Source organism: Gorilla gorilla, chromosome 1 (genome assembly GCF_029281585.2).
Source record: "Gorilla gorilla gorilla isolate KB3781 chromosome 1, NHGRI_mGorGor1-v2.1_pri, whole genome shotgun sequence".
Classification (NCBI taxonomy): Eukaryota; Metazoa; Chordata; class Mammalia; order Primates; family Hominidae; genus Gorilla; species Gorilla gorilla.
Window position 1 is genome coordinate 240,737,487 of NC_073224.2, and position 11,304 is coordinate 240,748,790.

Here is an 11,304-nt window from a genome sequence, read left to right on the forward strand (position 1 = left end):
GACAGGGCCCAGGGTTAGGGTTGTTTTAGGGTCAGGGCCAGGGCCCAGGGTTAGGCTTGTTTTAGGGTCAGGGCCAGGGCCGAGAGTTAGGCTTGTTGTAGGGTCAGGGCCAGGGCCCAGGGTTAGGCTTGTTTTAGGGTCAGGGCCAGGGCCCAGGGTTAGGCTTGTTTTAGGGTCAGGGCCAGGGCCCAGGGTTAGGCTTGTTTTAGGGTCAGGGCCAGGGCCCAGGGTTACGCTTGTTTTAGGGTCAGGGCCAGGGCCCAGGGTTAGGCTTGTTTTAGGGTCAGGGCCAGGGCCCAGGGTTAGGCTTGTTTTAGGGTCAGGGCCAGGGCCCAGGGGTAGGGTTGTTTTAGGGTCAGGGCCAGGGCGCAGGGTTAGGCTTGTTTTAGGGTCAGGGCCAGGGCCCAGGTTTAGGCTTGTTTTAGGGTCAGGACCTGGGCCCAGGGTTAGGCTTGTTTTAGTACCAGGGCCCAGGGTTAGGGTTGTTTTAGGGTCAGGGCCAGGGCCCAGCGTTAGGGTTGTTTTAGGTCAGGGCCAAGGCCCAGGGTTAGGGTTGTTTTAGGTCAGGGCCAGGTCCCAGGGTTAGGCTTGTTTTAGGGTCAGGGTCAGGGCCCAGGTTTAGGGTTGTTTTAAGGTCAGGGCCAGGCCCAGGGTTAGGGTTGTTTTACGGTCAGGGCCAGGGCTCAGGGTTAGGGTTGTTTTAGGGTCATGTCCAGGGCCCACGGTTAGGGTTGTTTTAGGGTCATGTCCAGGGCCCACCCTTAGGGTTGTTTTAGGTTCAGGTCCAGGGCCCAGGATTAGGGTTGTTTTAGGGTCAGGGTCAGGGCCCAGGTTTAGGGTTGTTTTAGGGTCAGGGCCAGGGCCCAGGGTTAGGGTTGTTTTAGGGTCAGGACCTGGGCCCAGTGTTAGGCTTGTTTTAGTGCCAGGGCCCAGAGTTAGGGTTGCTTTAGGGTCAGGGCCAGGGCCCAGAGTTAGGGTTGTTTTAGGTCAGGGCCAGGGCCCAGGGTTAGGGTTGTTTTAGGGTCAGGGCCAGGGCCCAGGGTTAGGGTTGTTTTAGGGTCAGGGACAGGGCCCAGGGTTAGGCTTGTTTTAGGGTCAGGGACAGGGCCCAGGTTTAGGGTTGTTTTAGGGTCAGGGCCAGGGCCAAGGGTTAGGCTTGTATTAGGGTCAGGTCCAGGGCCCACGGATAGGCTTGTTTTAGGGTCAGGGCCAGGGCCCAGGATTAGGCTTGTTTTAGGGTCAAGGACAGGGCCCAGGGTTAGGGTTGTTTTAGGGTCAGGGCCAGGGCCCAGGGTTAGGCTTGCTTTAGGGTCAGGGCCAGGGCCCAGGGTTAGGGTTGTTTTAGGGTCAGGGCCAGGGCGCAGCGTTAGGGTTGTTTTAGGGTCAGAGCCAGGGCCCACGGTTAGGGTTGTTTTAGGGTCAGGACCTGGGCCCAGGGTTAGGCTTCTTTTAGTGCCAGGGCCCAGGGTTCGGGTTGTTTTAGGGTCAGGTCCAGGGCCCAGGGTCAGGGTTCTTTTAGGTCAGGGCCAGGGCCCAGATATAGGGGTGTTTTAGGGTCAGGGCCAGGGCCCACGGTTAGGCTTGTTTTAGGGTCAGGGCCAGGGCCCAGGGTTAGGCTTGTTTTAGGTTCAGGGCCAGGGCCCAGGGTTAGGCTTGCTTTAGGGTCAGGGCCAGGGCCCAGGGTTAGGGTTGTTTTAGGGTCAGGGCCAGGGTGCAGCGTTAGGGTTGTTTTAGGGTCAGGGCCAGGGCCCAGGGTTAGGGTTTTTTTAGGGTCAGGGCCAGGCCCCAGGGTCAGGGTTGTTTCAGGTCAGGGCCAGGGCCCAGCATTAGGTTTGTTTTAGGGTCAGGGACAGGGCCCAGGTTTAGGGGTGTTTTAGGGTTAGGGCCAGGGTCCAGGGTAAGGGTTGTTTCAGTGTCAGGGCCAGGGCCCAGGGTTAGGGTTCTTTTAGGGTCAGGGCCAGGGCGCAGCGTTAGGGTTGTTTTAGGGTCAGAGCCAGGGCCCAGGGTTAGGGTTGTTTTAGGTTCAGGACCTGGGCCCAGGGTTAGGCTTCTTTTAGTGCCAGGGCCCAGGGTTCGGGTTGTTTTAGGGTGAGGTCCAGGGCCCAGGGTCAGGGTTGTTTTAGGTGAGGGCCAGGGCCCAGATTTAGGGGTGTTTTAGGGTCAGGGCCAGGGCCCAGGGATAGGCTTGTTTTAGGGTCAGGGACAGGGCGCAGGGTTAGGCTTGTTTTAGGTTCAGGGCCAGGGCCCAGGGTTAGGCTTGTTTTAGTGTCAGGGACAGGGCCCAGGGTTAGGCTTGTTTTAGGGTCAGGGACAGGGCCCAGGGTTAGGGTTGTTTTAGGGTCAGGGCCAGGGCCCAGGGTTAGGCTTGTTTTAGGGTCAGGGCCAGGGCCCAGGGTTAGGCTTGTTGTAGGGTCAGGGCCAGGGCCCAGGGATAGGCTTGTTTTAGGGTCAGGGCCAGGGCCCAGGGTTAGGCTTGTTTTAGGGTCAGGGCCAGGGCCCAGGGTTAGGCTTGTTTTAGGGTCAGGGCCAGGGCCCAGGGTTAGGCTTGTTTTAGGGTCAGGGCCAGGGCCCAGGGTTAGGCTTGTTTTAGGATCAGGGCCAGGGCCCAGGGATAGGGTTGTTTTACGGTCAGGGCCAGGGCGCAGGGTTAGGCTTATTTTAGGGTCAGGGCCAGGGCCCAGGTTTAGGGTTGTTTTAGGGTCAGGACCTGGGCCCAGGGTTAGGCTTGTTTTAGTACCAGGGCCCAGGGTTAGGGTTGTTTTAGGGTCAGGGCCGGGGCCCAGCGTTAGGGTTGTTTTAGGTCAGGGCCAGGGCCCAGGGTTAGGGTTGTTTTAGGTCAGGGCCAGTACCCAGGGTTAGGCTTGTTTTAGGGTCAGGGTCAGGGCCCAGGTTTAGGGTTGTTTTCAGGTCAGGGCCAGGGCCCAGGGTTACGGTTGTTTTACGGTCAGGGCCAGGGCCCAGGGTTAGGGTTGTTTTAGGGTCAGGGCCAGGGCGCAGCGTTAGGGTTGTTTTAGGGTCAGAGCCAGGGCCCAGGGTTAGGGTTGTTTTAGGGTCAGGACCTGGGCCCAGGGTTAGGCTTCTTTTAGTGCCAGGGCCCAGGGTTCGGGTTGTTTTAGGGTCAGGTCCAGGGCCCAGGGTCAGGGTTCTTTTAGGTCAGGGCCAGGGCCCAGATATAGGGGTGTTTTAGGGTCAGGGCCAGGGCCCACGGTTAGGCTTGTTTTAGGGTCAGGGCCAGGGCCCAGGGTTAGGCTTGTTTTAGGTTCAGGGCCAGGGCCCAGGGTTAGGCTTGCTTTAGGGTCAGGGCCAGGGCCCAGGGTTAGGGTTGTTTTAGGGTCAGGGCCAGGGCCCAGGGTTAGGCTTGTTTTAGGATCAGGGCCAGGGCCCAGGGATAGGGTTGTTTTACGGTCAGGGCCAGGGCGCAGGGTTAGGCTTATTTTAGGGTCAGGGCCAGGGCCCAGGTTTAGGGTTGTTTTAGGGTCAGGACCTGGGCCCAGGGTTAGGCTTGTTTTAGTACCAGGGCCCAGGGTTAGGGTTGTTTTAGGGTCAGGGCCGGGGCCCAGCGTTAGGGTTGTTTTAGGTCAGGGCCAGGGCCCAGGGTTAGGGTTGTTTTAGGTCAGGGCCAGTTCCCAGGGTTAGGCTTGTTTTAGGGTCAGGGTCAGGGCCCAGGTTTAGGGTTGTTTTCAGGTCAGGGCCAGGGCCCAGGGTTACGGTTGTTTTACGGTCAGGGCCAGGGCTCAGGGTTAGGGTTGTTTTAGGGTCATGTCCAGGGCCCACGGTTAGGGTTGTTTTAGGGTCATGTCCAGGGCCCACGGTTAGGGTTGTTTTAGGGTGAGGTCCAGGGCCCAGGATTAGGTTTGTTTTATGGTCAGGGTCAGGGCCCAGGTTTAGGGTTGTTTTAGGGTCAGGGCCAGGGCCCAGGGTTAGGGTTGTTTTAGGGTCAGGACCTGGGCCCAGTGTTAGGCTTGTTTTAGTGCCAGGGCCCAGAGTTAGGGTTGCTTTAGGGTCAGGGCCAGGGCCCAGAGTTAGGGTTGTTTTAGGTCAGGGTCAGGGCCCAGGGTTAGGGTTGTTTTAGGGTCAGGGCCAGGGCCCAGGGTTAGGGTTGTTTTAGGGTCAGGGACAGGGCCCAGGGTTATGGTAATTTTAGGGTTAGTGCCCAGGGTTAGGGTTGTTTTAGGGTCAGTGCCCAGGGTTAGGCTTGTTTTAGGGTCAGGTCCAGGGCCCAGGGATAGGCTTGTTTTAGGGTCAGGGCCAGGGCCCAGGGTTAGGGTTGTTTTAGGGTCAGGGCCAGGGCCCAGGTTTAGGGTTGTTTTAGGGTCAGGGCCAGGGCCAAGGGTTAGGCGTCTATTAGGGTCAGGTCCAGGGCCCACGGATAGGCTTGTTTTAGGGTCAGGGCCAGGGCCCAGGATTAGGCTTGTTTTAGGGTCAAGGACAGGGCCCAGGGTTAGGGTTGTTTTAGGGTCAGGGCCAGGGCCCAGGGTTAGGCTTGTTTTAGGGTCAGGGCCAGGGCCCAGGGTTAGGCTTGCTTTAGGGTCAGGGTCAGGGCCAGGGCCCAGGGTTAGGCTTGCTTTAGGGTCAGGGCCAGGGCCCAGGGTTAGGGTTGTTTTATGGTCAGGGCCAGGGCGCAGCGTTAGGGTTGTTTTAGGGTCAGAGCCAGGGCCCACGGTTAGGGTTGTTTTAGGGTCAGGACCTGGGCCCAGGGTTAGGCTTCTTTTAGTGCCAGGGCCCAGGGTTCGGGTTGTTTTAGGGTCAGGTCCAGAGCCCAGGGTCAGGGTTCTTTTAGGTCAGGGCCAGGGCCCAGATTTAGGGGTGTTTTAGGGTCAGGGCCAGGGCCCAGCGTTAGGGTTGTTTTAGGATTAGGGCCAGGGCCCAGGGTTAGGCTTGTTTTAGGTTCAGGGCCAGGGCCCAGGGTTAGGCTTGTTTTAGGGTCAGGGCCAGGGCCCAGGGTTAGGCTTGTTTTAGGGTCAGGGACAGGGCCCAGGGTTAGGGTTGTTTTAGGGTCAGGGCCAGGGCCCAGGGTTAGGCTTGTTTTAGGGTCAGGGACAGGGCCCAGGGTTAGGGTTGTTTTACGGTGAGGGCCAGGGCTCAGGGTTAGGGTTGTTTTAGGGTCATGTCCAGGGCCCACGGTTAGGGTTGTTTTAGGGTCATGTCCAGGGCCCACGGTTAGGGTTGTTTCAGGGTCAGGTCCAGGGCCCAGGATTAGGGTTTTTTTAGGGTCAGGGTCAGGGCCCAGGGTTAGGGTTGTTTTAAGTCAGGGCCAGGGCCCAGCATTAGGTTTGTTTTAGGGTCAGGGACAGGGCCCAGGTTTAGGGGTGTTTTAGGGTTAGGGCCAGGGTCCAGGGTTAGGGTTGTTTCAGTGTCAGGGCCAGGGCCCATGGTTAGGGTTGTTTTAGGGTCAGGGCCAGGGCCCAGGGTTAGGCTTGTTTTAGGGTCAGGGCCAGGGCCCAGGGTTAGGGTTTTTTTAAGGTCAGGGCCAGGCCCCAGCGTCAGTGTTGTTTTAGGTCAGGGCCAGGGCCCAGCATTAGGTTTGTTTTAGGGTCAGGGTCAGGGCCCAGGTTTAGGGGTGTTTTAGGGTTAGGGCCAGGGTCCAGGGTAAGGGTTGTTTCAGTGTCAGGGCCAGGGCCCAGGGTTAGGGTTGTTTTAGGGTGAGGGCCAGGGCCCAGGGTTATGGTTATTTTAGGGTTAGTGCCCAGGGTTAGGGTTGTTTTAGGGTCAGTGCCCAGGGTTAGGCTTGTTTCAGGGTCAGGGCCTGGGCCCAGGGTTAGGCTTGCTTTAGGGTCAGGGTCAGGGCCAGGGCCCAGGGTTAGGCTTGCTTTAGGGTCAGGGCCAGGGCCCAGGGTTAGGGTTGTTTTAGGGTCAGGGCCAGGGCGCAGCGTTAGGGTTGTTTTAGGGTCAGGGCCAGGGCCCAGGGTTAGGGTTTTTTTAGGGTCAGGGCCAGGCCCCAGGGTCAGGGTTGTTTTAGGTCAGGGCCAGGGCCCAGCATTAGGTTTGTTTTAGGGTCAGGGACAGGGCCCAGGTTTAGATGTGTTTTAGGGTTAGGGCCAGGGTCCAGGGTAAGGGTTGTTTCAGTGTCAGGGCCAGGGCCCAGGGTTAGGGTTCTTTTAGGGTCAGGGACAGGGCGCAGCGTTAGGGTTGTTTTAGGGTCAGAGCCAGGGCCCAGGGTTAGGGTTGTTTTAGGTTCAGGACCTGGGCCCAGGGTTAGGCTTCTTTTAGTGCCAGGGCCCAGGGTTCGGGTTGTTTTAGGGTCAGGTCCAGGGCCCAGGGTCAGGGTTGTTTTAGGTCAGGGCCAGGGCCCAGATTTAGGGGTGTTTTAGGGTCAGGGCCAGGGCCCACGGTTAGGTTTGTTTTAGGGTCAGGGACAGGGCCCAGGGTTAGGCTTGTTTTAGGTTCAGGGCCAGGGCCCAGGATTAGGCTTGTTTTAGGGTCAGGGCCAGGGCCCAGGGTTAGGCTTGTTTTAGGGTCAGGGACAGGGCCCAGGGTTAGGGTTGTTTTAGGGTCAGGGCCAGGGCCCAGGGTCAGGGTTGTTATAGGTCGGGGCCAGGGCCCAGCATTAGGTTTGTTTTAGGGTCAGGGCCAGGGCCCAGGGTTAGGCTTGTTTTAGGGTCAGGGCCAGGGCCCAGGGTTAGGCTTGCTTTAGGGTCAGGGTCAGGGCCAGGGCCCAGGGTTAGGCTTGCTTTAGGGTCAGGGCCAGGGCCCAGGGTTAGGGTTGTTTTAGGTTCAGGGCCAGGGCGCAGCGTTAGGGTTGTTTTAGGGTCAGAGCCAGGGCCCACGGTTAGGGTTGTTTTAGGGTCAGGACCTGGGCCCAGGGTTAGGCTTCTTTTAGTGCCAGGGCCCAGGGTTCGGGTTGTTTTAGGGTCAGGTCCAGGGCCCAGGGTCAGGGTTCTTTTAGGTCAGGGCCAGGGCCCAGATTTAGGGGTGTTTTAGGGTCAGGGCCAGGGCCCAGCGTTAGGGTTGTTTTAGGATTAGGGCCAGGGCCCAGGGTTAGGCTTGTTTTAGGTTCAGGGCCAGGGCCCAGGGTTAGGCTTGTTTTAGGGTCAGGGCCAGGGCCCAGGGTTAGGCTTGTTTTAGGGTCAGGGACAGGGCCCAGGGTTAGGGTTGTTTTATGGTCAGGGCCAGGGCCCAGGGTTAGGCTTGTTTTAGGGTCAGGGCCAGGGCCCAGGGTTAGGCTTGTTGTAGGGTCAGGGCCAGGGCCCAGGGTTAGGCTTGTTTTAGGGTCAGGGCCAGGGCCTAGGGTTAGGCTTGTTTTAGGGTCAGGGCCAGGGCCCAGGGTTAGGGTTTTTTTAGGGTCAGGGCCAGGCCCCAGGGTCAGGGTTGTTTTAAGTCAGGGCCAGGGCCCAGCATTAGGTTTGTTTTAGGGTCAGGGACAGGGCCCAGGTTTAGGGGTGTTTTAGGGTTAGGGCCAGGGTCCAGGGTTAGGGTTGTTTCAGTGTCAGGGCCAGGGCCCATGGCTAGGGTTGTCTAAGGGTCAGGGCCAGGGCCCAGGGTTATGGTTATTTTAGGGTTAGTGCCCAGGGTTAGGGTTGTTTTAGGGTCAGTGCCCAGGGTTAGGCTTGTTTTAGGGTCAGGTCCAGGGCCCAGGGATAGGCTTGTTTTAGGGTCAGGGCCAGGGCCCAGGGTTAGGGTTGTTTTAGGGTCAGTGCCAGGGCCCAGGTTTAGGGTTGTTTTAGGTCAGGGCCAAGGGTTAGGCTTGTATTAGGGTCAGGTCCAGGGCCCACGGATAGGCTTGTTTTAGGGTCAGGGCCAGGGCCCAGGATTAGGCTTGTTTTAGGGTCAAGGACAGGGCCCAGGGTTAGGGTTGTTTTAGGGTCAGGGCCAGGGCCCAGGGTTAGGCTTGTTTTAGGGTCAGGGCCAGGGCCCAGGGTTAGGCTTGCTTTAGGGTCAGGGCCAGGGCCCAGGGTTAGGCTTGCTTTAGGGTCAGGGCCAGGGCCCAGGGTTAGGGTTGTTTTAGGGTCAGGGCCAGGGCGCAGCGTTAGGGTTGTTTTAGGGTCAGAGCCAGGGCCCAGGGTTAGGGTTGTTTTAGGGTCAGGGTCAGGGCCCAGGGTTAGGGTTGTTTTGGGGTGAGGGACAGGGCCCAGGGTTAGGCTTGTTTTAGGGTCAGGGCCAGGGCCCAGGGTTAGGGTTCTTTTACGGTCAGGGCCAGGGCTCAGGGTTAGGGTTGTTTTAGGGTCATGTCCAGGGCCCACGGTTAGGGTTGTTTTAGGGTCATGTCTAGGGCCCACGGTTAGGGTTGTTTTAGGGTCAGGTCCAGGGCCCAGGATTAGGGTTGTTTTAGGGTCAGGGTCAGGGCCCAGGGTTAGGGTTGTTTTAGGGTCAGGGCCAGGGCCCAGGGTTAGGGTTGTTTTAGGGTCAGGACCTGGGCCCAGTGTTAGGCTTGTTTTAGTGCCAGGGCCCAGAGTTAGGGTTGCTTTAGGGTCAGGGCCAGGGCCCAGGGTTAGGGTTGTTTTAGGTCAGGGCCAGGGCCCAGGGTTAGGGTTGTTTTAGGGTCAGGGCCAGGGCCCAGGGTTAGGGTTGTTTTAGGGTCAGGGCCAGGGCCCAGGATTAGGGTTGTTTTAGGGTCAGGGACAGGGCCCAGGGTTAGGCTTGTTTTAGGGTCAGGGCCAGGGTCCACGTTTAGGCTTGTTTTAGGGTCAGGGCCAGGGCCCAGTGTTAGGCTTGTTTTAGGGTCAGGGCCAGGGCCCAGGGTTAGGGTTTTTTTAAGGTCAGGGCCAGGCCCCAGGGTCAGGGTTGTTTTAGGTCAGGGCCAGGGCCCAGCATTAGGTTTGTTTTAGGGTCAGGGACAGGGCCCAGGTTTAGGGGTGTTTTAGGGTTAGGGCCAGGGTCCAGGGTAAGGGTTGTTTCAGTGTCAGGGCCAGGGCCCAGGGTTAGGGTTGTTTTAGGCTGAGGGCCAGGGCCCAGGGTTATGGTTATTTTAGGGTTAGTGCCCAGGGTTAGGGTTGTTTTAGGGTCAGTGCCCAGGGTTAGGCTTGTTTTAGGGTCAGGGCCAGGGCCCAGGGTTAGGCTTGCTTTAGGGTCAGGGTCAGGGCCAGGGCCCAGGGTTAGGCTTGCTTTAGGGTCAGGGCCAGGGCCCAGGGTTAGGGTTGTTTTAGGGTCAGGGCCAGGGCGCAGCGTTAGGGTTGTTTTATGGTCAGGGCCAGGGCCCAGGGTTAGGGTTTTTTTAGGGTCAGGGCCAGGCCCCAGGGTCAGGGTTGTTTTAGGTCAGGGCCAGGGCCCAGCATTAGGTTTGTTTTAGGGTCAGGGACAGGGCCCAGGTTTAGGAGTGTTTTAGGGTTAGGGCCAGGGTCCAGGGTAAGGGTTGTTTCAGTGTCAGGGCCAGGGCCCAGGGTTAGGGTTCTTTTAGGGTCAGGGCCAGGGCGCAGCGTTAGGGTTGTTTTAGGGTCAGAGCCAGGGCCCAGGGTTAGGGTTGTTTTAGGTTCAGGACCTGGGCCCAGGGTTAGGCTTCTTTTAGTGCCAGGGCCCAGGGTTCGGGTTGTTTTAGGGTCAGGTCCAGGGCCCAGGGTCAGGGTTGTTTTAGGTCAGGGCCAGGGCCCAGATTTAGGGGTGTTTTAGGGTCAGGGCCAGGGCCCACGGTTAGGTTTGTTTTAGGGTCAGGGACAGGGCCCAGGGTTAGGCTTGTTTTAGGTTCAGGGCCAGGGCCCAGGATTAGGCTTGTTTTAGGGTCAGGGCCAGGGCCCAGGGTTAGGCTTGTTTTAGGGTCAGGGACAGGGCCCAGGGTTAGGGTTGTTTTAGGGTCAGGGCCAGGGCCCAGGGTTAGGCTTGTTTTAGGGTCAGGGCCAGGGCCCAGGGTTAGGCTTGTTGTAGGGTCAGGGCCAGGGCCCAGGGTTAGGCTTGTTTTAGGGTCAGGGCCAGGGCCCAGGATTAGGCTTCTTTTAGGGTCAGGGCCAGGGCCCAGGGTTAGGCTTGTTTTAGGGTCAGGGCCAGGGCCCAGGGTTAGGCTTGTTTTAGGGTCAGGTCCAGGGCCCAGGGTTAGGCTTGTTTTAGGGTCAGGGCCAGGGCCCAGGGATAGGGTTGTTTTAGGGTCAGGGCCAGGTCGCAGGGTTAGGCTTGTTTTAGGGTCAGGGCCAGGGCCCAGGTTTAGGGTTGTTTTAGGGTCAGGACCTGGGCCCAGGGTTAGGCTTGTTTTAGTACCAGGGCCCAGGGTTAGGATTGTTTTAGGGTCAGGGCCAGGGCCCAGCGTTAGGGTTGTTTCAGGTCAGGGCCAGGGCCCAGGGTTAGGGTTGTTTTAGGTCAGGGCCAGGTCCCAGGGTTAGGCTTGTTTTAGGGTCAGGGACAGGGCCCAGGGTTAGGGTTGTTTTAGGGTCAGGGCCAGGGCCCAGGGTCAGGGTTGTTATAGGTCGGGGCCAGGGCCCAGCATTAGGTTTGTTTTAGGGTCAGGGCCAGGGCCCAGGGTTAGGCTTGTTTTAGGGTCAGGGCCAGGGCCCAGGGTTAGGCTTGCTTTAGGGTCAGGGTCAGGGCCAGGGCCCAGGGTTAGGCTTGCTTTAGGGTCAGGGCCAGGGCCCAGGGTTAGGATTGTTTTAGGGTCAGGGCCAGGGCGCAGCGTTAGGGTTGTTTTAGGGTCAGAGCCAGGGCCCACGGTTAGGGTTGTTTTAGGGTCAGGACCTGGGCCCAGGGTTAGGCTTCTTTTAGTGCCAGGGCCCAGGGTTCGGGTTGTTTTAGGGTCAGGTCCAGGGCCCAGGGTCAGGGTTCTTTTAGGTCAGGGCCAGGGCCCAGATTTAGGGGTGTTTTAGGGTCAGGGCCAGGGCCCAGCGTTAGGGTTGTTTTAGGATTAGGGCCAGGGCCCAGGGTTAGGCTTGTTTTAGGTTCAGGGCCAGGGCCCAGGGTTAGGCTTGTTTTAGGGTCAGGGCCAGGGCCCAGGGTTAGGCTTGTTTTAGGGTCAGGGACAGGGCCCAGGGTTAGGGTTGTTTTATGGTCAGGGCCAGGGCCCAGGGTTAGGCTTGTTTTAGGGTCAGGGCCAGGGCCCAGGGTTAGGCTTGTTGTAGGGTCAGGGCCAGGGCCCAGGGTTAGGCTTGTTTTAGGGTCAGGGCCAGGGCCTAGGGTTAGGCTTGTCTTAGGGTCAGGGCCAGGGCCCAGGGTTAGGGTTTTTTTAGGGTCAGGGCCAGGCCCCAGGGTCAGGGTTGTTTTAAGTCAGGGCCAGGGCCCAGCATTAGGTTTGTTTTAGGGTCAGGGACAGGGCCCAGGTTTAGGGGTGTTTTAGGGTTATGGCCAGGGTCCAGGGTTAGGGTTGTTTCAGTGTCAGGGCCAGGGCCCATGGTTAGGGTTGTTTTAGGGTCAGGGCCAGGGCCCAGGGTTAGGCTTGTTTTAGGGTCAGGG